Source organism: Leopardus geoffroyi, chromosome C2 (assembly GCF_018350155.1).
Source record: "Leopardus geoffroyi isolate Oge1 chromosome C2, O.geoffroyi_Oge1_pat1.0, whole genome shotgun sequence".
In the NCBI taxonomy this organism is placed as follows: Eukaryota; Metazoa; Chordata; class Mammalia; order Carnivora; family Felidae; genus Leopardus; species Leopardus geoffroyi.
Genome location: NC_059333.1, coordinates 82,917,917 through 82,939,257, shown reverse-complemented (window position 1 = coordinate 82,939,257; position 21,341 = coordinate 82,917,917). Strand labels below are relative to the sequence as shown.

The window sequence follows — 21,341 nt, the reverse complement described above, 5'->3', positions numbered from 1 at the left end:
CCACGCCCTTGGCACTATGCTGCTCCCCCACCCCACCCCGCTTGCCAGGGCCACAGGTGGGTGGATCCCTTCTCGGGGGCTGAAGAAGCCTGGGAGGCTAGAGGAAGGGGATGGGAGCGGAGAGGGAAGGGTAGGGGGTTTGGAGGAGAGTAGTGAGGGGAAAAAGCAAGGCAAGGCCTTGAGCCCTGTGGGGTTCTAGTTCTGCCACTTTTAGCCATGTGTGTCCTTGGGCAAGCGTCTTTAACCTTTTAGAAGCCCGTTTCCTCATTTATGAACTAATAATAATAACAACAATTAAAAAACCCCATTGGGTTTTTGTGAAGGGTAAACGAAATAATATGTATCAAGTGCCTGGCATTCTACGGTTTTGTTCCCTGGGAGTGGTCTGGACAAACACCCTTCCTCAGCCCCAGGGGAGGGGCAAGTTCCATGAAGGCCTTGTGGGGGCGCTTGGGCAACTTTCCCTCAGGCCTGCGGTCCTCAACCGGCAGCAGGCAGCCGGAGCCTCCCCCCTCCGCTGAGCTGGCAGCCTGGGGTCCTGGGCCAGGGAGCCCCAGCCCGCAGAGCAGGGGGAAGGCTGCGGCCCGAGCCAGCCCCCGCCCCCACCCGCACCGCCTTTGCCTCGGTACCAGCGTCTTTGATCTGCAACCTTCAGGGGGATTAAGAGCCTGAGAGCCCCGCTCCCCGGGGTCCCCCGCTCCCAGCCGCCCTCCCTCCGGGCTGACCTCCCAGTCGGCGCGGCCCGGGCTGGGGGCTGGCTCCACCGCCGGTGGTCCCCGCCGCGCCTCCGGGCAGGCCACTTGGATTACAGGGGCAGCAGCCGCGGCTGGCGGCTTCGGGGAGCCGGATGGGGGGGTCGGGGTGGGGGCCAGGGGCCCTGGGGGGCGGGGCCAGGGGAGGCCGGGGTGGGGGTGGCCGGCCCTCCCGGCCATTTTGGCCGGGGAGTCTGTGTAAAGTGTTTAAAAAGAAAAACTCTCCGGAGGAGGACGTAACCTTTTCTTAACATCTGGGGCTCAATTAGCTAATGACAGCAAAGCCTTCTCCGGTGTCGCTGACCCCTGGGCAGCAGCCTCGCTCCCCCACCCCCGGTATTTATACAGCTGCGGCCCCTCGCTGGGGCGCGGGGCAGGGGGCTTGGCTGGGTTATCTCGGCGGAGATTCGCCGCCCACCCCAAAAAGAGAAAGAAAAGGCTTAGCACTCGGTCCCACCCACCGGCCCCGCAGCCCTACGCGTCGAGCTCACTGTCTCCCTCTCCTTCTCCCAGCGCTTCCCGCGGCCTCACCGTCCCCCGCCCGCCAGCGTCTCCTCTCCCTCTCCTTCCCTCCCCTCCTGCCTCCTTCCTTTCTCCTCTCCTCTTTTTGTCGCCTCTCCCTGTCTCCTCTGCTTCTCCTTTTCTCTCCTCTCTTTTGTCTCCTTTCTGCCCATCTTTGTTACTCCTTCACTCTCCCCCTCTGCCCACCACCCCTTTGCTTGTCTGTCTCTCTTTTCTCCCCTCTTTCTCCATCTTTTCTCTCCCCGGCGGCCTCCCCTCTCTTAACTCTGAATAGCTTCCTTGTTCCTCCTCTGGGTTCCTGTCTCTCCCTCTCATTCCATTGCTTCCTCCCCACCTTTGTCTCTCCCCGTCTAAACCCCTGAATGCCTCTCTGTCTGTCCTCCCAGAGGTGCATCCCGCCCTGGCTGCCGGGCAGATATCCCCAAGGGGGAGCAGGGGAGTGCTGAGCCACCTCTGGGCCAAGCATCCTTCCCACTGCAGGGCTGTGCTGGCCTGGGGCTGGGCACTTGCGACTGACCTGGATCCCCAGTGTGGGAAGAGTGGGAGAGCTGGGTTTGAGGCACCAACTCTTCATAGAGCCAGAGGGAATCCCCAGCGGCTTCTCTAGATGCCCTGCCACTCTGGCTCCTGGGATCTCCACTTCCCTGCCACTCTGCTCACCGGACCCCACCCCAACACCCTGTCACGTATTTTGAACCCAGATGCAAGTATAGACACCCACTTTGCTTTTTGTCTTCCTTTTAGCACAGTTAAAACAGGTTGGAGTCTTTTTTTTTTTTTAATTCGCCAATACTAAGGAAAAAAGTGATAAGTACGGAAACTATAAATAGTACAAAATAGTCATGCCCAAAGACATGGAATAGCAAAGAGCACAGGACTTGGAATGAGAGGAGCTGTGTTCAACTGGGAACTCCGTTGTTTAAACACTTGTGTAATCTTGAGGAATCAGTTCCCTCTCTGTAAAATGGGGGATAAAAGTAAGTTATTAAACAACAATGAGATTTATCGCCCATAGGTTCACAGCCAAAGAAAGGTGAAGATCTTTCATTATCGCTTTTTGTTTTCCTGGAGAAAATCTCGGAGTCTAGTATTTTTCTAGGATGGCAGTGTGTTCCAAAATTCTACCTCTTATTTTTCCAAATACACCTGAAATTCTCACACTCCTTGCAGACTCTTCTACATAGCTTCCCTTGCACAGAAAAACGCAGATAGCTAACGTGCAAACAATGGAGGTGGGAGGAGGTCCCAGAGCTCCAGGGCTCGAAGCCGGTAGGACCCTAGGCTCACTCTGTACTGGGCACTGTGGCGGGTCCTTCGCATGCGGGATCATGAATCCTCACCAGAGCGGAAGGCAAAGGGTGCTCTTGCCCCTGATTTACTCCTGGGGAAAGGGAGAAGCAACTGTCCGAGTACCACGGCTAGCTTGGGGTTGGAGCCAGGACCGGAACCCAGGAGGGTTTCTCTCCTCGGGTAAAGGGTACAAGAGAGACAGGGTGCTTGAACACCTTCGGTGGCCCGAGCGGGGCAGAGGAGAGAGGCACAGCTGCCCTCTTTCAGGGAGCTGTGGTAGGTGGGCTCCACGCTCGGACCCCGGGGGCAGGCGGGAGGGGGCGGGGACAGAGGGTGGGGTGCTGCGCCCTGGCCGCTGCTGCGCCCGCGCCGGCCCCCTCCGCCGCCCCCCAAGCCTGGCTCCCCGCGCGCCGGGCTTGCTGCCGGCACCGGATGGAGAGTCCCGAGAATGCTTAATTTGCAGGAAGACATTCTCATCAGATCTCGTCTCCGGCAGCCGAGAGCTGCTGCCGGGGGTCTGGCCGGGCTCCTCCCAGCTCCCCTCCCCCGGGCCCTGGCTGGACGAGAAACAGAGATGGTGGCAGCAGAAACTGGAGCCCCGGCGCCGGAGCGGCCGCGAGGGGCCGGGGCCTTTGAGGGCTTCGCTGCTGCTTGCCAAGGTCAATCCAACCCCTCCCACGCTCAGGCGGTGCGCGCCGCGTGCTCCTGGCAGCGGGGGGGCGAGGGGCTGGAGGTGGGCATCCGGGGCCAGGCCAGCCCAGTGTGCTGCTGGGGCCGGGCCTCAGCGCTCGCCGCCCGCCCACTCTCCGGGCAGGTGCTCGGAGATTCCTGGGCACCGGGGAGGTTGGGAAGGGGTGCCGGGCCAGAGGCTGGGTTGACCCACCCGGGCGGAAATGGAGACTAATTAGGGACGTTTTTATGCTAATATGCACCTGGCTGAACTTTTCTAGGGCCGAGAAAGTGTGTAGAATTGAAGGGAAGAAGTTCCGGAGAGCCAGAAACTTCCGGAAGCACTTGATTCCACGATTAAAGACTACCCGGCTCTACTGCTCACCCGCTGTGTGGCTTTGGGGAAGTTACTTGGGGACTTCAGTTTTCTCTGAAAAACCGGCAACTCGGGTCACGTTTTTTTCCCAAGCTCAATCATTCAGCGAAGAGAGGAAATCTGGCGGTCAGGTTGCTCCCGGAGGATAGAGGGCAGATGGGTTGCAGGAGGGGTGAGTGTGTGGCAGAAGGAAGAATCCTGGCCGGTGCAGAGCATCGGAGTCGCAAAAGCCAGGAGCACATTTCCAGGGGTCTATGGCGGTCTCCACCGTTGCCCAGAGGTGAAAATGAGGCGGGCCAGGGGAGGGAGGCTGAACAAAAGTCCCCGAATAGATGGCAGGAGGGCAGAAGGAGGTGACACTGTGGTTAAAGAAGACAGGGAGATGGGGTGGGGAGCAGGGTAGAGAAATGGGTGTTTTATGGTGGCACCCACCTGAGCTTAATCATAAGGTTGGGGTGGCAGGGAGGGATGGCCGTGTGAAAGGGGAGATGACTGATGGGGTCATGTCCTGAAGGCCGGTGAGGGTTGAGAGCTAGGGCACATGTTGGAAGAACAGGAGACACATTTGGGGGAGGGTAGGAGAGGATATTTCAACCCTGAGGGAAGTCTTCATTGGTCTTATTCAACTCATTGTTGGAGGAGGCCTCAGTGTTGTCACTGAGTGAGGAGTAAGTGGACCTGGGAAGAGTCCATTATGGAGACCGGATCAGGAGTAGGGTGGGGGTGATGGAAGTGCTGATGAGCAGGGTCACAGCTGAGGCTGGGTTGCAGGAATTTGAAAGCAGTGTAAAAGAAGCTTTTGTGGGGATGGGAGAGGGCCAGCATTTACTGAGATGGTCTTGCACCCGTCTATACATTGCCTCATTTAATTCCCATTACAGAGTGCAGCAGGTGTTAGCATCCCAGTTTATAAATGGGGAAATGTAGGCTCAGAGTGGTGAGGAAACTTGCCTAAGGTCACTCAGCTGGTGATTGATGAACATGATTTGAACCCAGGTCTGTCTGCTTTAGAATGGAGGCTGCTTCCATTGTGCTCCATGGGGCAAGAGACCTGACCCTGGGGCCTCAGCAGTGCTTCCTTCCCCAGGTGTGGCCATCCTGGGGCACTGACCCATTTGGCTGGAAGGAAGAGGCTGGGCTTTTGACCCAGGGCAGCCTGTCCTGAGCCAGCCCGAACTTAGCAGGAAGCCTCCACCCAGCTGAGAGGAGGGGGAAAGGGTGGGGATTTTTGTTTTTGTTTTTTTTCTTTCCCTAAATGAGATCAAACCATATATGTTGTCCTGCAACGTGTTATTTTTTCTCCTAATATTTCCATGCATATATATATGTACATATATATATGTCTGTATAATTTTTTAAAGTTGTATAGTATTCCTTTATATAGATATTCCACTTATTATTTATCTAGTGCCCTCCCTCTGGACATTTATATTGACTCCAAAGTTTTGCAGTCACAACAGTTCTACAGTGCACATCTATCCTCGTAAGAATATCTTTGTGCAAACAGAAGTATTTCTATAGCTTTATTATTCAGAGACCGGTGATTTGGGAACAGTTATCGACATAAGTACCATTAGTAGATTGCAGAACTAGCCCCAATTATGTTCTCTTCCTGGATCCACACACTGTAATGCTGTTCTCCTTTAATCCTGCATTTGGTCAGCTCTATAGGATAAGTTCCTAGAAGTGGCATCATTGGGTCAAGAATATGCTCATTTTAATTTTATTTTTTTTACATTTTATATATTTTTGATAGACAGAGCACAAGTGGGGGAGGGGCAGAGAGAGACGGAGACACAGAATCCGAAGGAGGCTCCAGGCTCTGAGTTGTCAGCACACAGCCCGACGCGGGGCTCAAACTCACAAACTGCAAGATCATGACCTGAGCCGAAGTCGGACGCTTAACTGACTGAGCCACCCAGGTGCCCCAAGAATATGCTTGTTTTAAATTCTTACAGTTAGTACTAAACTTGCCTCCAAAGAGGCTATATCAATTCATACTCCCTCCATCCAAATATGAGGGTGCTCATTCTTTCACATTCCTGCCACTGGGTATCATAGAATATATACAGATTTGCCAATCTAGTGGGACAAAAAGAGTTTTTCACTTTTGTTTTCATCTCTATTTTCCTGAGTCTCTACAGCTCAGCCACAGGCCCATAAGCAGAAGAAAGCATCGTTTGTGAAGACCCGAAGATGAGCTTAAGAATGAGTAGCAAATTTAGGGCAGCCCTGAGGAAGAACTTAATGCCAGTGAATGAATGCTCTCAGGATCTAGGTAAGGGAAGCAGCAGAATTGCTTTCTCTGTGCACATTCCTATGCTCTGGGTTGATCAGGACCCCCAGAGCTCTGGGCGAGGTCTGGGTATCTAGGGGCTCATGGCCAGCAGCCAGATAGATACCCACTGGTGAAGGCTAACAGGCCACGTGGGGCAGAGGACGGCAGGTTCCAGGGAGGGCACAGGGAAGATGAGGGTCACTGGGTTGTGGGTGTGAAATGAAAGCTGGGAGAGCCTCAGGCTGGGGAGGTGAATGATGGGAAAGGAATGGGACTCCAGACTCAACAAAGGTGGGGAGGGAGTAGATATAAAGTGCTGGCGGTATCCTCCCCAGATCCATATGGACTTCTGTCCCCAGCCTGTTCATAATACCATAGCTGATATTTTTTTTTTGAGTGCTTATTGTATGACATTGCTCTAAGTGTTTCAGTTTATCAAATAATTTTATACTTGCAACAATTCTATGAGATAGGTATAATTATGATCCCCACTGTACAGATGAGGACATGGAAACATAGTGTTAAGTTGCTTATCCAAGGTCACATAGCCTAAAAGTGGCTAGGTGGGGGGCACTTGGGTGGCTCAGTCAGTTAAGCTTCCGACTTTAGCTCAGGTCATGATCTCGCGGCCTGTGAGTTTGAGCCCCGCATCCGGCTCTGTGCTGACAGCTCAGAGCTTGGAGCCTCCTTCGGATTCTGTGTCTCCCTCTCTTTTAGCCCCTCCCCTATTCATGCTCTGTCTCTCTCTCTGTCAAAAATAAACATTAAAAAAAAAAAAATTTTTTTTTAAAGTGTCTAGGTGGGATTGGAACTCAGGCCACAGGGCTTCAGAGTCCATGCTTCCAACCACCACATATGACTTTTTATGGCCTTCATTAGCTAATATAATAATAACCACCATTAATTGAGAGCAGACCAGGCATACTGTTTTTGTCTCTGATGCTTACAAGTAGCGTATGTAATAGTAAGTGTTACCCTTAATTTAAAGATGAGAAGGTGAAGTTCAGAGAAGCTGAATACGTTGGTTAAGATCACGCAGCTAAAAAGAATTTGAGCTAGAATTTACACACAGATCCATATGAATCAAAAGCTCCTGCCCCTTCCACATCACCCCAGGGCCTTTCACAATGTAAGGAGAGGAGAAATCACACGACCACAGAACAGCCAGGGCTGGAAGGATCTCTGAAACCATCCAATCTGAATCTCTCATCATAGATGGAGAAATGGAGGGTCAGAGAGGGTACTTGCCCAAGGTTACATGGCAAGTCTCAGAACAAAGCACATTTCCTAGACAGACACCTGGTCCTCTCTGGGGATTAGAGGCTTTGCCTCATCTCTGTAGAGGTGAGAGCACATGTGAGTGCAGCTTGGAGGGAGAATGTGTGTGTGTGTGTGTGTGTGTGTGTGTGTGTGTGTGTGTGTGTGGTTGTGGGGTACGTGTGGGCAGGGAGCCACATGCAGTGCTGGGAAAGGCACTCCCTCATCAGCAGGGCTGACTGGGACACGGAGTGGCAGTTTGGAAGGGGAATCTGAGCATGCCATACTTTTCCTATAACCAGAACCTGGAAACTCTCCCCTTCCCCTTTCCCCTTCTACACCCCCACTGCATATACATGACCAACCTGCATATTAGCATAAACTGCTGTCCTAGACAGAGCTTTTAAAGGGTTCCGAGAACCTCCTACCATTCTGGGTGACCCAAAGACTGCCTTTTCACCTTACTGGGCCACATGACCCAAAGGTACATGTAAAATGCAAAGTACCCTGGGACCTAGCAACAGTGAAGAGGGTATATGTCATTCACACCTTTCTGGGAATTAGTTTGTTAGCTAGGACAGTGTGTCACAAACTAGGGTATCTATCCTCAGAATAAGTTCTCTGAATACTTTTAAAATTTGGATTCCACTGGTATTAAAATATTTTAGCAATTATAAGGACAGGGCTCTGAAGTTAAACATTTTCATGGACTAGGATTTTAGTTCCTTCAGTTGGTGTGCACCAACAATGGGCCTGGGAGCTGCTGGGAGCTGCTGGGAGCTTGCAGATGGGATCTATGAGAATTACCTTCCCTTTTAAGAGGTCTGTTCATTTGCAAGTTTGGGAGACTCCGTGCAAGGACCACTGTGGCATGAGCTCTTTGCTATGGCATCATGTCTGCCAATGTGCTGGGGACAGATCTGGGTTCTAGTCTCACTCATGTGGTCACTTGGGGTCTCAGTTTCTTCAGGTGGAAAATCCACTTGCCCTTTATGCTTGTAGTATCCTGTGTGTCAGACGCGTGCTGGTGCTGAGAGGGACAGGAGATGAAGGAGGTTTAAGCCTATGAGGTCCAGACAAGCTGGTGAAGGCACTGAGCCTGGCACCCTCCTGTCTGACAGTTCAAGACAGAGGGTAGGAAAAACCTACAGGGTGTAACAGAGGAAGAGGTTGGTCACTTGTGCCTGCTGGGTACAGGTGGGCTTTGTGACAGAAGTGACTTGGAGGGGCACCTGGCTAGTTCGGTCAGTAGAGTCTGTGCCTCTTGATCTTGGGGTCGTGAGTTCAAGCCCCACCTTGAGTAGAGAGCTTACTTTAAAAAAAGAAAAGTGGGGCGCCTGGGTGGCGCAGTCGGTTAAGCGTCCGACTTCAGCCAGGTCACGATCTCGCGGTCCGGGAGTTCGAGCCCCGCATCAGGCTCTGGGCTGATGGCTCAGAGCCTGGAGCCTGCTTCCGATTCTGTGTCTCCCTCTCTCTCTGCCCCTCCCCCGTTCATGCTCTGTCTCTGTCCCAAAAATAAATAAACGTTGAAAAAAAAAAAAATTTAAAAAAAAAAAAAAAAAAAAGAAAAGTGGCAGTGGCTTTGAGCTGGGCCTTGAGAGGGTTGGGCAGGGTGGGCTTGGGGACAGAGCTGAGGTGTGAAGTACATTTAGGGTACTAGACCTATAGTTGAAAATATAAGGATTATCTCATCCAACTTGCTAGTTCTCTTATATATAAGAGAACATCATGAATCCCAAATTGGCTCAAGGGCCTTCCCAAGGTCACACAGCCAGTTAGGGTCCTACAGACAGCAAGGAGGTAGGCAAGAATTTTTTTTTTTTCAATCTGGAGCCGAGTTTGCAGCCTCGAGAATGTTTTCAGGGAGTCCAGCCCCTGCTGGCAACCCCCTCTCGCACCATACATGCCACGAAGCCTATGCCGACTCCAGCAACCCACCTCTCTTGCAGCCCCCGGGACTCCAGAGGCACACTGCCCCACAGACCTGAGGTTTTTTAAATTTTATTTCCAGTCAACAGAACAGCCACATCCTGGCAGAAACCAAAGTGGAGGGAGGTCTTTAGCCCACTGTTCCCAACCCCTAGTCGTTGGCCTACAGTAATCGAACTCAGATTCAAAAAAGGTGTGAAAGTCAGAACCCGCAAAAGTCCTGCCCAGACCCTAGCTTGCACAGTTTCCTGGGCAGGGGGGTGGGGGGGGGGGGGCTCTTGGGCACGGGCAGCCTGCCTCCACTTGGCCTTAGAAGTCTTTCCTCTCCTTGCAGGGGGAGAGGGCAGGGAATCTCAGGCTGTGCCCACCTCTTTGGGCTGGAGGAAATCCTCCCCTCACATCAGCCTCTTAGGGTCTGTGGTCACCCATCCTATCTGGGCAGAGGGGGCTCGTTGCCCCAGGACTAATGGGGTAATAGTGAGGTGGTCAGAGTGGGGCTGAACCCAGAATGGCCTAGGGTCTTGTGCCAGCTTCTTTCAGCAAAGATGTGGAAAGAACAGCCTATTGTGGGTGTCAATTAAAGGCTAAAAACAGCATGGCTGTGAAACTCAGATTTACTACGTCTGGTCTAGGTTTGGTTGCTATTTCCATGACCACCACCACTGTCACCTTTGTCAACACCACAACCACCGTCACCTCTATCCCCTCCACTATCAATATCTCCATTATAACAACCACCTCCACCCCCACTGCTATTAGCATTTCCATCTCTGTTTCAACCATGACCTCCATCTCCATGGCCCCACTCAATCACTACATCCATTACCACGACCACCCCTACCATGACCATACTTCCACCTCCACCAGCATCATCACCTTCGACTCCTCCACCGTCACCTCACCACTTCCGGGAACACCGGGACCAACTCCACCATGATCACCGCCCCTGATGGCCACCCCTCACCTCCCCTAATACTTCCAATGCCTGCTACCGCCCACCTCTACCTCTGCCCGTTTTAATCCGTCTACACTACATACAATATAAAAGAACTGCTATTTGGGTTAACCCTTCAACCTCTTGTCATTTGTCCAAACCCAGAAAGCCCAACTGTTGACCCCATTTCCCCAGGTTTTCTTTTGAGGTTTCTCATAGAAGATGAAATTAAATGCCGTGTTCTTTAAGTTAAGGACGATGATGTGTCTCTTGCCGTTCCTGATTTACCAGGCCCATCACTCTGTCCTGGAAGGAAATTGGATTACTCTGACAGAATGTGTTCTTTGGAAAGCAGTGCTGGTTATTACCTAATTCCTTGTGACCTAGTGTTTGCAGATTGATTTTTTGACGACGTGTCCCAGTAGTTTTCTATTATAGCAGCTCGGCTGATGGGCCACGCACTTCCAGAGACATCTGCTTTCCCCCACGTTTAAAAAGAGGCAAGGACAGGCTGCCTGGGTCTCCCTCGGTCTCCAGGCTCCTCACCAGTTCTCCATAAATCCCCTCAGAGCGAGAGCTAGTGAGCTGACTCCACCTTGGGCCAATTCCTTAAGTACCTAAGCATGTAAGTCATCAGGGCCTGTGGATGTGAATACACAAGTTCTTTCCCTCTTGGCTTCCTGCCTTCTCATGATCCCATGCGGTGCCTCTTTCAGTTTTCAGATCACAGCTGACCTTTTTAGGCTAAGAAAAAAAATAAAAGCCTCTGCTTTTTTAGTGTCATTGCTTATAGGCTTTCTCTCCCCACTCAAAAGGAGCCAGCAATCTCCTTATCCCCTTTCGTTGGCCTGTTATAGTTAGAAAATGTTTTTCTCATTCTTTTGCCGCCTTGTGCAAGTTGTATCTCATTTCTTTCTCTGAACGACTCTTCTGATTTTATCTGTGTAGGCTTTTGTTATTTTTTTTTTATATGTGCCCCTCCTTCGTAACCTGGCCTGATTTCCACTTTCTTTGGCACGGCCATTTTCATTTTAGCTCTCTGGGAAGCTTGCTGCATAACTAGCAAGTAATCTCCGGGCCTCCTTTAGCTGGTTTATGCATCAGGAGAGTTTCATTCTCTTCTCCTAATTTTGTTGCCTTATGTGGAAATGTCCAATTCTCCTTAGAGAGTGCCTTTGGTTCTTAAACTCAGTATTTGTGCTTTTCATCTTGGCTCCCAAAGCTTGGTGTGGAAAGCTTTTAGAAAGGGCCAATTTCTGCATCTTGCCTGAGTTCCTGTTTTTCCTCCCTTTCTTTCAGGCAGTGGTCACCTTTCTCCTATGCCCTTCTGTTCTCCAGCAGCTTCAGTGTGTGTGTCATACCTAGTTGGCACCTGCTCCCCAGGACACATACTGGGGTAACCACAGGGGGAGGGGACTAGCACCTGGATCGGGTGGCTGGTGCCCGAGTTTGGGTGTGGACGCTTACCAGGAGTGTTTGGTTAACATGGAGGGTTTTCCCTGTGCAAGGACCCATTTGTTCATTCTCAGACTCCCTCATTCCCTCTAGAATTTCTATTTTTGTCTGGGGCCCTGACAGCTGCGGGTTCACAGGGTAGATGGGTCTTCCTGAGAGTCGGGGTGAGGACGACCCGGGGGGCACACCAGCTAGTATGGTACACAGACCTGAAACTACATAGAAGTGGCTGTCGTGAGGCATGAAGACACTGGCGTGTGCACGGTATGCTGTGCGCCATACTAGAGCGGGGTCTTTGGAATTAGCAAGATGTTTGCCAAGAATGGGGATACAGAAGGGCATTCCAGGTGGAACAGGATATGCAGAGGCAGAGAGGGATGTCTGGGATGGGCCATGTGGGGCAGGCGGAGCCTTTGTACTCTGTGAGGGCCCGTAGTCTTCCCAGGTCCCACCGTCTGGGTGGATCTTGCAGGGGGCCCAGCGCTCCGAGGCCTCTGCTGTGGTCTTCAGACTTGCCTCCCCAGTGATGACTTTCTGCACTCAGCCTGGCTGACCAGTGTCCCTGCATCCCTGAGAGGAGCTTGGGACCTCATCCCTTGCCTTTCATAGTGGTTATGACAGTGGGAACCCATGAACCCCTTTTTGAACATCCCACTGCCAAGACGGGGCTGTTCTCTTCTCCCCCAGGATCCAGCTAAACACCCTCTACACTCTAGATTAAATTTTTTTATGTTAAAAAAAAATGGAAAATACAGATTAGCAAACATTTAAAAGCAGTTTCAAAAATCAAATGTGATCCCACCATTTGGAATTAACCTTGGTGACATGTTGTTGTTCATCCTCCCAGATGCATAATTTCCTTTAACAAAACATGTAGTCAGCCATGTGGGTGTCTTTCAGAAGTACATACGGGTCCCCCTTCTTATTTAAAACTGCTACATGGTACTCCACTGCTCTAGGGAGCCACAATTTAGACATGGAGGCTCCATGGGCGGTGCTGACTGAAAAAAAATGAGGAGGGGCCTTTGTAGATTCTCCTGCATTTCCTTTTCTTTTCTTTCTTCCTCCCTCCCCCTTCCTTCCTTCCTTCCTTCCTTCCTTCCTTCCTTCCTTCCTTCCTTCCTTTCATTCATTTTATTTTTAATAATCTCCACACCCAACGTGGGACTCAAGCCCATAACCCTGAGCTCAAGAGTCCCATGCTCCACTGACTGAGCCAGCCAGGTGCCCTAATTTTCATGTATTTTCCTTGTTCCTTTGGAGCCCAGTGATTCAAAGGCTATAGGAAGCCCTGGTTCAAGAGTCAGGAAATGAGTCTGAACACTGCCTCTTATACCCATGTGTGTGGGTCTCAGATTTATCCATACATCTCTCTGAGTCCATTGGACATTTCTGAGGCATTTAATACAACTGACCACTCTCTCCTCCTTGACCTTCCTCCCTCTGGCCCCTGTGATGACATCTGCTACCTCAGCCCTTTTCTTGTGTTTTACTTGTCCTTCACAGTTTCCTGAACTAGAACCTTTTCTTCTGACTAGTACTTAGATGTTGGAACTCCCCAGGGCTCTCTCCCTCCTGCCTCTTCCCACCTCTTCCCATGCAGTTTGGTCCTTTCGGATGACCACGTTCCATACGTTTGAGAACCAAACTCTCTCCGGCCCATCGCCTTCCCTGAAATTTAAATCCACACATAGCCATGTCTCGAAGACATCCCCATCACTAGCTCAAGTGTTTCCACATCTGGGCTCACTCCTCCTTACTCCCTTGGAGTCTGTCTCAGTGACTAATGCTCTTCTTCCTAGCGAGAAGCCGGAATAACAAGAAGGGAAGTCTTCTCGTTCCCTCCTGCGCCCCTCTCAAATCCAGTGCCTCGAACAGCCTCGTTCCTCCCCTCAGCCCTGCCCCTCCTCTGCTCCCACTCCCTGCCTCAGTGCAGGCCCTGGGGTCTTCCTCCTAGACTGTGCCCACAGCCTTCACAGGGGCTCCCCACCCCCAGATCCTCCTAGAATCCACCCACTGGGATACTTTTCACCAATACTTTTAATCGATCAATCAGTTAATTAAGGTGTTTATTTATTTTTGAGAGGGAGAGAGAGCGTGCGCAGGCACATGTGCAGGGGAAGGGCAGAGAGAAGGGGAGACAGAGGATCCAAGCAGGGTCCTCACTGTCAGCATAGAGCCTGATGCGGGGCTTGAACTCACTAGCAGTGGGATCATGACCTGAGCCGAAACAGTCAGACCCTTAACCGACTGAGCCCCCCAGGCACCCCACCAATACTTTTTTTTAACGTTGAGGTATAATTTACATACAATAAAATGCACATATTTTAAGCATACAGTTTGACAAATTTTAATGAATACATTACATCTGTGTAACCACTACGATAAAGATACAGAAAAATTCTATCATCCCTTCAAGTTCCTTGTGATCCTTCTCAGTCAGCCCCTGTCCTGTGGCCCATCACTCCACTGATTGCTTTATCAGAGGTGAATGTTGACTCTTCTATAGACTTCCTGTAAATGAAATTATATGGTTTGCATTCTTTGCTTAGCAAAATGTTTTTGAGATCCCTTCATGTTGTCATGTCCTAATCATTTACAAGAGGATGTTTATTTCAGTCAATCTCCTGCTTAAAGCTATTCAGTGGCTACATTCCTCATGATCCACATTCCCGGACCCTGCGTGATCTGGCCTCATCTTACACATTGCCCGTTCTTCAACTTTAACCTTTAGGAATACTGAACCGTTTGTTCACCTGCACACACATAGCTTTTCATGGGTTGCGTCTGCTCATCTCCAACTCAGTTTGCCTAGGGAACTCCTACTCATTTGGCAGTGCTCTGTTCAGACTTAGATTCTGTGAGGGTTTCTCTGACCTGTTCCTACCCCCAGGACAAAGAGTCTGTCAGCTCCACTGTAATGGACTTGTGTCCACTATTCTAGTCACCCCTGAACCCCCGCCCTGCATTGATTGAATGGATTCCTTTCTTAGCCTGACTCCTGTGTCATGTACATTATTTATCGTTGTTCCCATTACACTATATGTGTTTATATAATTGTGCAACCCCTCAGCTATGCTCAGAAGGATAGAAAGATTCATTCTGTTTCTAGAAATTCTTCCTGTGGAAGATGCTCTTGTTGCCTCCTCAAGAGGGAATAACCCTGCAGTCTTTGCTAACAGACCTTGGTCTTGTTCAAGGAGCCATGTGCCCAGAGATACCTCTGCCAGTGACTGGTTGAGGAGTGGTCTACTTCTGACCAATGAGACACAAAGGACTAGTCTTTAGGGGGCTTCTGGAAAAGTTTGTCTGCTTGAAAAGAAGAAACGAGAGAAGAAGAAATGGCCCCTTGTACACCTTTCCTTCTCCTCCTGTTTGGGACACTATTTTATGAGGGTGTGATATTTGGAGCTGTGACACCCATCTTGTGACCATGAGACAAAGGTCAAGAGAAGCACAGAGACATGGATCCCGCATCATGGCATTATGGAGGAACTAAACAAACCCCAGACCCCCCCTACCTTCCAACTTGTTGTTATGTGAGGTAATTAAATGACCTGCTTGCTTAAGACACAATTTATTGGGGGGGGGGGGGAGACACAATTAGTTGGCTTTTCTGATATTTGCAGCTGAAGACATTCTTAACTAATACATGTTGTGAATAAACTTATTATTTTGAGGTAATTGCAGAACGTGTACTTTTTTTTTTTTTTTAATTTTTTTTTTCCAACGTTTATTTATTTTTGGGACAGAGAGAGACAGAGCATGAACAGGGGAGGGGCAGAGAGAGAGGGAGACACAGAATCGGAAACAGGCTCCAGGCTCTGAGCCATCAGCCCAGAGCCTGACGCGGGGCTCGAACTCACGGACCGCGAGATCGTGACCTGGCTGAAGTCGGACGCTTAACCGACTGCGCCACCCAGGCGCCCCAGAACCTGTACATTTTTATGAGATTAGGAAGCACTTAGTATCCAGACGGTGCAGGAGAATTTGTACTTTTCCTGGCAAATGACCGTACCGCCTCTCTGTCTACCTTGACTGGGCCTCAGGGAGGCTTTCCTTTCTATCCTTGTTTCTCAGTCTTTTGACCTCTTGACCCTCCCTTCAGAAAAAGGAAGGAGCTTCCCTCTCTGGGCCTCTGACCTAGGTTCTCATTCAGTCAGTTGCATCTAGTTTTCCTCCAGTGGAGCTGGGGAAGAGAGGGTTTTAGGCCCTCGATTATCTTCTTAGCAACCCACGAAAAAGGTTGTTGTTACCCTATTTTGTAGAAAAGTTGAGTCAGATGAGTGAGAAACCGGATTGTGATCATGCAGCTAGTAAGTGCAGGAGCCTTACGGTGAGGTCTGCCCAAGCTCCTCTTTCTGCCTTGACGTCTAGCCTCTCTTGGGCTTAAGTCATGTCAGAATCTAGAAAGTGGTAGTGCCACATTGCTTTGGGTGGCAGTCATGAAAATGCGCCACTCGGATCTTCAGCTGCGGGGGGTTTAGTTGACCCAGGAGCCCGGGTGCTGTGCATTGGTGCTGTGGCCACACTTCTCATGGGCTGCTCCCCCTTCACTGAGCACTGAGCACAGCAGGGGCACTAAGACAGGCCCATTCCTGAGAGATGCAGGCCTCCTCTGGGGACGACTTTAGCTCAGGGACTTCTCTTGGCTTGGCCGAATCCTCCTTAGAATCATGATTTAATCTGAGACTTTGCTCATCTGACAGTCCTTCCTTCCCTCTGTCCCTCACAGAGGTCGGACCCATGTCATGGTTTGACAGTTCTGTGCTTCTCTGGCTCGATTCTCTTTTTCTTTTTACAGATGTTTCCACAAATAAAGCTCATGTATATCTAATCCCACCTCAGGGTCTGGCTTCTTAGAGGACCTGAACTGATGTGCTTTGGTTTTTTAAACCCCTAAACTCAACCTGGCAGTGTGTATATAAAGCACCTGGCATGTACTGGGTTATTTCTCTTTTCCTCTCAGAGTGTGTGAAGGTGTTAATGGTGGCTATGCCGTGAGGCAGTTTTGAGTGACAGCAAAATGGACCATGCTGTGATCAGGAGAATTTGTGCCTACCTGGAAACTATATATCCTGAGTTCAGAGAGGCGGAGGCATCCCCCTAAGGAAACACAGCTCATTCCCAGATGCCCAAATGTATACCCAGTGATGCATGGAGTAGGGGGTCAAAGTCAGAGTGAAGAGATGGGGTCAGCATGCAGTGTGGGGCAGGAGCTGTGCATGGGGAAAGCAGCCCCTTCCTGCCCCTCCCAGCTGGCTTCCCACACTGGTCTGTGTGTTTTGGTGCCATGGCAACGGGTCGTGAGGGCTGCCTGTGGAGAGTGAAGCTTCACCTTAGGACACTGTGGGGAACTAGATGCATCTAGAAGATACCAAGTCCATGACCTCTGGCCTCCCAGCTTTGCTCCAGCCTGGAGACACCACCCAGCCTAACCAAGCCTTTAGTCATCGACAAATGCCTTTCTCTGTTCACACTGCCTATCCAGCCAGTGGGTTTCGATTAGCTCTGATTGGCCACACTAGCTCTGATTCTGGAATGCTCTGGGGTTTTTTTTTTTTTTTGTTTTTTTGTTTTTGTTTTGTTTTATGTTTGTCTGTATCCTCTATATATCTCAGGGCCAAGTTCCAATCTCACCTCTACCTGGAAGCCTTCCCTGATTTCCCCAGTCCACAGATCCTTTTCTTCTTCTGTCTAGCAGTTACTGGACTATCTGTAGCATTCACATTATAACATTTGGACTTTGCCCCAATCTAATTCAACAAGCTCCTAATATGTGCTAGGCACGGTGCTAAGTGCTGAATGCTCACGTGTGTGTCTTGGGGCTAAGTCTATCCCATGCTCATTAGATTTCAGCAGACCCTCTAGCAGCACTGGCTTTAAGGCCAGGAAGGACAGGACAGGACAGAGGTTGCAGCTTAGTAGAACCTTGACTCAGTCCAGACAGGTCACTGTCTGAGTCTTCGTTTTCTCAGCTATAAAAAGAAGATGATAGTACCTACCTCACCAGCTTGTTTTGAGGACAAATGAGGTAATATATGTAAAGTACCTCACACAGTGCTTGTTCAACATGTTCATTCTTTGACTGTCTCTCCATGCCGACCTTCCACCCTGTAAACCCCCTGAATCTAATGAAATGAAAACATTGTGTTCTCCTCTTCCTCTTAGGACTGTTCAAAGAACTCCCTGTTGGGGGACCTGGGTGGCTCAGTCAGTTATGCTTCTGACTCTTGATCTCAGCTCTCAGCTCTCCTCTTGATCTCAGAGTTGTGAGTTCAGGCCCCGCATCGGGCTCCATGCTGGGTGTAAAGCCCACTTCAAACAAACAAACAAACACACACCCACCCAAAGAACTCACTGTCCTGGGTTGGTCAACTTAAATAAAATGCTCAAGATCCAGTATTTTCACACACTTTCTCTCAGTCAGTCCTCCATCAGCTCTGGGACAGGAGGTAGTACTCCTGCCTCATCCAGGACTCAGAGGCTGAGCACCCCCAAGATCACAGAGCTAGGAAGCAGTGGAGTTGGCTTAGAATCAGGCCTGAGACAGAAAAGCAGCCGTAAGTAGACAGAGCCTGTGAGTGAGAACATGTGATACTGTTCTGCCCAAGATATCACTTCTGCCCAAATAATTCCCAAATAATTCTATAAATGCAACATAATGCCAATCAAAATCACAACAGGATTTGTCCCTGTGAGTGTGTGTGTGAAATTTAACAAGCCAATTCTAAAACTAATGTGGAACAAGAATAACAGTTGGAATAGCCAAGAAATACTTGACAAAGAAGGATAACAAGGCGACATGCCCTATAGATAATAAAACACCACCAAGTTGTGCGAATTAAAATGGTGGTGTGCTGACATGGGACAAGACATGAGGATCAAGGTCACAGAACAGAGTGTAGGAAGGGCTCTTGTATAAAGAGGAATCCGGTGTGGTAAAGTAGCACTGAAAATCAGTAGGGAGTGGCTCAGTCAGTGAGCGCCCACCTCTTGACTTCAGCTCAGGTCATGATCTCACGGTTGGTGGGATTGAGTCCTGTGTTGGGCTCCACGCTGACAGCCAGAGTCTGCTTAGGATTCTCTCTCTCCCTCTCTACCCCTCCCCTGCTCATGCTCACTTTCTCTCTCTCTCTCTCTCCCTCAAAATAAAGAAATAAACATTAAAAAAATAAAAATGGTAGGGAAATGATGCGCTCTTCAATAAATTCTGTGGAGACAATTGGCTATCCTTGTGAAAAAGCAGAAAGTTGCTTCCTGCTTTATACTACTCACTAAATAAATTCCAGATGGATTAGAGAGCTCAGAGTGAAAAAACAAAGCTATAAAACTATTAAAAGAAAATATAGGAGAATTTGCTTATAACCTTGGGGTAGGAAAGGCTTTCTTTAGCAAGACATAAAACACAGAAACCATAAAGGAAAAGACTGCTAACATTGATTATGTCCCAATCTGAAACTGCTGAATGACAAAAGACACCATAAATACTGTTAAAAGACAAGTGACACACTGGAAGGAGGCATCTGCAAGACAGAAAAAATGGAAGGATTCATATTTAGGATATGTAATGAATTCCCACAAATTAAGAGATAAACCACCCTAGAAAAAATGAGCGATGGTCGGTAACAGACAGCTCCCCTCGGAGGAACTGCAGATGGCCAATTAAGTGTCTAAAAGGCTCAGCCACTCTAGTCATCAAAGACATGCAAGTCAACCAATACTGAGTTAACATTTTTCACCCATCAGATCTGCACAATTTTAAAAAGATTCTCAATAGCTACCATTGGCAACAATTTAAGGGCAACAAACACCTCTTCCGCTGTTGGTAAGAATGGAAGTTGTCAGGGTGTTTATAGAGCGTGGTCTGGCAGCGCCTGTGAAAATGCACAGTGTCCAGACTCTTCACCACAGCGATCCCACACCTCTGCCTGGAGAGATGCTCCAGGAGCATGAAGACACCCGCCCGGTCACAGGGGCCAGGATGGCAGTGGCAGAAATGTGAACAATCAGAAACAGCCCAAATGCTCATTAATAGAGAAAGAGCTAGATCCATTTCTAAATATCCACGTTAGTGATGGTTTTCTGATGTTCAAACAGATGAAGCAGACCTCTGCATGCTGAAGTGAAAAGGTCTCATAATGAGAGAGAAGCAAGTCACAGAACAATCTGGCTCCGGTTATGTAAACACAGGCACTTGCTTTGAAACTATGTGCATAAGTAAGAATATTCTGGAAGGGTGCATACCAAACAGACAATCCTTGGGGAAGGAGGTAGGATTGTATAAGAGCAAGGTGGGCTTTATCTGAAATATTTTAATTTTTTTTTACAATGAGTATGTATATATGTATTACTACTCCTACTACTCCTACTAGTACTAAGTTTAAAATTACTAGAAAGACTGGATTTATTCAGTGCCCAGCAGTTTGTGTCCCTCGTGTTCAAGGTTGAACCTGCTGGTGTTCCTCTTGCTCAAATCCCATGCCTGGTTCCTGACTGCACACATCACCCACCCTTCTCCAACTCCTAACACTGGGCTCCTTGTCTGAATTCTCAGCCTATGCCATTTGGTCTATCGTAGTCAGGAACAAAGGGGAATTACTCATGGCCCTTGCTCCAGAAGAGCACGTGGTCCAGTAAAATAACTTCAGCAAAGGTGTTTTGGGGAAAAGCCAGGAAGGCTTTCTAGAGAAGGCGGCATGTGAGCTGAGGCCACATCAAAAAAATGGATCATTTTTTATCCTACCCCACAATACATGCATTATATTAAAAACTACATAACACCATGGGCGTCTGGGTGTCTCAGTTGGTTAAGTGTCTAGCTCAGGTCGTGATCTCACAGTTTGTGAGTTCGGGTCTCACATTGGGCTCCGTGCTGACAGTGCAGAGCCTATTTGGGATTCTCTCCCTCTCCCTCTCTGCACCTCCCCCACTTGTGCGTGTGCTCTCTCTCAAAAATGAATAAACTTTAAAAAAAACCTACATAAGACCATTACAGAAGTTTTGAATGACAGAGAGAAAAAAACACTACCCATAATCCCATCACCCTAAGTCAATGACTTTTGTGAATTCCCTTCAAGTCTTTGTCCACAAGGCAGACGTAAGTGTAAGTATTGCTATGGACTGAATTGTATGCTACCAAAATTCTTATGTTGAAGCCCAACCCCCAAATGTTGTGCTATTTGGAGATGGAGCCTTTGGGAGATAAGATGAGGTCATGAGAGTGTTGCCACATGGTGGGATTAGTGCCCTTATAAGGAGGAGAAGAGACACCAGAACTCTCTCTCCCTCTCTCTCTCTCTCTCTCTCTCTGCACACACCTAGGAAAGGCCTTGTGAGTACACAGTGAGGAGACAGCCATCTGAAACCCAAAGAGAGCTTTCACCCTGCCTGGACCCTGCCAGCAACTTGACCTCTTGGACTTCTAGTCTCCAGAACTGTGAGAAATAAATTTCAATTGTTCAAGCCAACCAGTCTATGATATTTTGTTATGGCAGCCTGGGCTGTCTAAGACAAGTATACAGTTTGAATAATGTATTTGGTTGTATGTATTTTTTTAAGGTTTTTTAAAAAATCTATTTTTTAAGTAATCTCTACACCAAACGTGGGGCTTGAACTCATGACCCTGAGATCAAGAGTCACATGCTTTTCCAACTGAGCCGGGGGGTGGGGGGGGGGGGTGGGGGGGAGGGGCGCTCCTATATGTTTTGTTTTTTAAAATTTTTTTTTCAACGTTTATTTATTTTTGGGACAGAGAGAGATAGAGCATGAACGGGGGAGGGTCAGAGAGAGGAAGACACAGAATCGGAAGCAGGCTCCAGGCTCTGAGCTGCCAGCACAGAGCCCGACGTGGGGCTCGAACTCACGGACCGCGAGATC

At 49.2% G+C, this 21,341-nt stretch overlaps 2 long non-coding RNA genes across 2 annotated transcripts; one reads left to right on the top strand and one right to left on the bottom strand.

The window, feature by feature from the left end:
- The first annotated feature begins 5,781 nt into the window (after positions 1-5,781).
- LOC123611157 lies at positions 5,782-20,932 on the top strand. Its single transcript, XR_006718474.1, has 2 exons — positions 5,782-5,887; positions 20,787-20,932. It is a non-coding gene; the product is annotated as an uncharacterized LOC123611157 (long non-coding RNA).
- On the bottom strand, positions 5,795-20,884 carry LOC123611158. The gene is made up of 2 exons (XR_006718475.1): positions 20,783-20,884; positions 5,795-5,883 (listed from the first exon to the last, which is right to left on the bottom strand). It is a non-coding gene; the product is annotated as an uncharacterized LOC123611158 (long non-coding RNA).
- Positions 20,933-21,341: the final 409 nt, after the last annotated feature.